The 3,188-nt window shown below is 47.9% G+C and overlaps 1 pseudogene; it reads right to left on the reverse strand.

Annotated features, from left to right (window-relative positions):
* Window positions 1-865: 865 nt before the first annotated feature.
* Window positions 866-2,346, reverse strand: LOC138836557 (ubiquitin carboxyl-terminal hydrolase 17-like protein 6; annotated as a pseudogene).
* Window positions 2,347-3,188: the final 842 nt, after the last annotated feature.

The following is a 3,188-nucleotide window of genomic DNA, read 5'->3' on the forward strand; positions in this document are numbered from 1 at the left end:
CACTTTATTTATTTATTTATTCATTTATTTAGTTAGTTAGTTAGTTCAATCCATGATGTCTACTTTGAATATTATCCAGCACTATCAATCCAGCAATGACACAGCGTTCTTCCCAAGAAGGACAGAGAACTGCTTTCAGTGAGATCACAAAGCTAATGTCCATGGATCCACCAGCAGTGGCCTAAACATGCAAACCACAGAGCAGTTCAGAGAGGAGAGTTCAGCAGGGTCTTGTGCTCCATCAGGAGCATTTTCAGGGTTGCAGGGATGGATTCCTTTCACTTTCAAAGCTTCTGAAACACTGTCACAGTAGATTTTCACCGGTACTTCTGAGCACACAGAGTTTTCTCCTACCCTCCCATGTGAAGCTCTCCAGAGATTCAGAGCAGTTACAATATAATTTACCCATTGGCACATGGTTGTTTCTACACAATTACCATTTTTTATCACATTCATCCTTCACATTTACATTTCATCTATGGTTTTCACAAGTTCAGAGATATAGAACACAAGATATGTAATTGATTTCATGCGATTCACAGGAATTTACTGTCCCCAACTTTTCAGGTTTTGTACTCTGCAATAGGGCACAAACAAACTTGGTCATCTGAGATTCTGGCAGGGCCCTGTGTCTGAAGCCTGTAACCCAAGCTACACAGGAGGTTGAGATCCGAGGAAGGCCCTTTGAAGCCAGCAGGGACATGCATGTTCGTTGGCTTCTCATCTCCAATGACACAGAAAATTCCTGATGTGCATCTGTGGTTCCAGTCATACACCACTATTGTTGAGGTAAAAATCTCCGGGGAGTGCCAGACTCCACAGATCAAGAGGCAGAACCAACACCCAATGTGACAACTCAAGGAGGTTATGAGTACACCAACAGAGGCTTCTTTCCTTGCTTTCCTTGCTTGTTCCTTCTCTTGTGAGATCGGGCCCTGGTGTGCTCACAAGGCTGTTGGCTCTGATTTCTGGAGATCTGACCTGTTGTGTTCTGGCAACAGGTTTTGGGTGAGGAATTTTCCTTATCAGCATGATTTTCTCTTCTCATCTCATCCGTGTGTTTGGAGGGGTGAATCACGACCAGATTGGCATCTTGTGTGAACTCTACTTTCCTGAGTTGTAACTGAGACTTTGGGCGGTTTTGGTCCTGGAAGAATTTCCATTGGTCTAGGGAGATTTCTTTCAGCACTGTACTTGGCACATCTGGCTGTGGCTCCACAAGTGTCAGAGGAGAGTGCTTGTTCCTGTCTGGTTGGGGTGTTCTTCCCTCCTTTTCTTCTGCCTGGTTATCTACTGAGTCCCTGCCGATGAACACATCCTCAGGGTGTCTCTCGCCATCAGTGCTCTTCTGGCTATAAAAGAGGATGTAAGCACGCTGACTCAATGCAGATGAAGCATCACAGGTGGTCACCTTAGTGTCATCCATTTTATACCACTGGCCATTGCCAGCTTTGATGTAAGAGAAATAATGTCCAGTGTGACTGCTGGACCCCGCATGAACAGCAGCGGTCCCTCAGTGTGCTGAGACATGTAGGGTTGCATATCAAGACTCTCAGGAAAGTGCACTTCCTTGTCAACCTTGTCCCCTGTCCAGGAAGAAAATCTCTTCAGGACGAGGATGAGGACCTTTGAGGCACTTTGCAGAGTCAAGGTCTTGGAAGCAGACACTTTGTGCAGACAAGCCGCACAATGATAGGCGTCTTCCCCACTCAGCTCTTCCGGCTTTACCAGTCTTCCCAACGCTTGGGCAACACTGTGAGCTCCTGCGACCTCCAGCGTGATGTCCAGAAAAGGCTCCAAGGTGTCTGAAATGCTATGGCACTGCAGACACTCGATTCGAGACCTCCAGTAGCCTCCAAAGATTTCCCGGATCAGGCTTTGCTCCTCAGCTGGAAGCTCAAAGGCCTCAGGGCCACATGCTTGGCATTTCTGCATAGCATCCAAGAGGAACAGGAGAAACTCATGGGCATCTTCCTGCTTGTGCGTGTGGAAGCCGGCACCCAGGGCATCCGACGGCTGAATGATGTCCCCAGAGTGCTGGAAAGCCCTCCTCACGTGAGCTTGCATCACACGCATCATGCAGGTTTTCTGGTGGCAAGGCATCCGGCGCAGCATGTGACTGGCAAGTGGGCCTGTGTGGGTCAGACACTGCAGGGTGGCGTTCAGGTAGCAAGTGTTCCCTGTGTTCTGGAGGCCGGCACCAACCGGGGAACGTTTCTTCCAACTCAGACCCATGTGCTGTCTGGGAGCCAGTGCTGTCTGGAAAGGAGGCACATGCTTCTGAAGCGGGGCATGTTTCCCAGGTGGCCGGGAAGAACGTTGGCATTTCCGTTCTGTGGTCTCCATTCCTCCAGGAGCAATCGGTTGCAGTGTCCCTCTGGAAATCAGGACCAAATGCTGGCTTCCTGCTCAGAAGTAGCTGCCAAAGGGTGAGGTTTCTCCTCTCCTGCAGCTTCTTCTGTAAGTAGCCCAGCCTCTCTTGCCACGCCTACTCCTTCCAATTTTTCTTTGCCCTAATCCCTAAGCTCCACCCTTGTCTGGGGACCAAGAAAACCCATCAGTTTCTAGTTTTGAGGGCAGCTGAGATCAAAGAGCCAGGTCTTTCCAGCAACAGGTGTGTTCCAGGCAAAATGTTTTCATTCTCTATGGGTCGAGCCTGTCATGTGATAGACTGAATGTGAGAAAAGTTGCTCCAGGCACAAACGGGGCTTGGATTCCATGAATGACCTCGTAGAACTCTTAAAATAGGAAGTTGAAGAAAAGGGAAACCTAGCAGATCCCTGAGAGATTTCTATCAGTGTGCTCACACTTCCTTCTTCTCCTCACACTCCACCAAATGGCAGTACTTGTCAGTCACTGCAAATTGTTGTCCACAAAATGGCTTTCTGAATCTGGTCCTGTTTTCATTTTCATGACTCAAGACAAAATATTGTGACTCCATTTGAGTTAAACAATAAGGTATGTTTGGCCCAAGGGACAACTGACCAAACCATTTCCTTCTAAAATATTAGCTCACCACACAGTCAGCTCACAGACCTCGCATATTAAGAATTCCATCCGTAGAAGTCTCCATTACATGTTTCCTGCAGTATATACTGATTTACCTCATGTGTCGAGTTTTCAGTATTTGTGGGAGTATCCCAGGTTTCCGGACTGTCACCTTCCCTCTCATGGTTCTGACCACTGTG

This window comes from Dipodomys merriami, unplaced genomic scaffold (assembly GCF_024711535.1).
Source record: "Dipodomys merriami isolate MVZ:Mamm:240054 unplaced genomic scaffold, mDipMer1.0.p SCAF_25, whole genome shotgun sequence".
Taxonomy (NCBI): Eukaryota; Metazoa; Chordata; class Mammalia; order Rodentia; family Heteromyidae; genus Dipodomys; species Dipodomys merriami.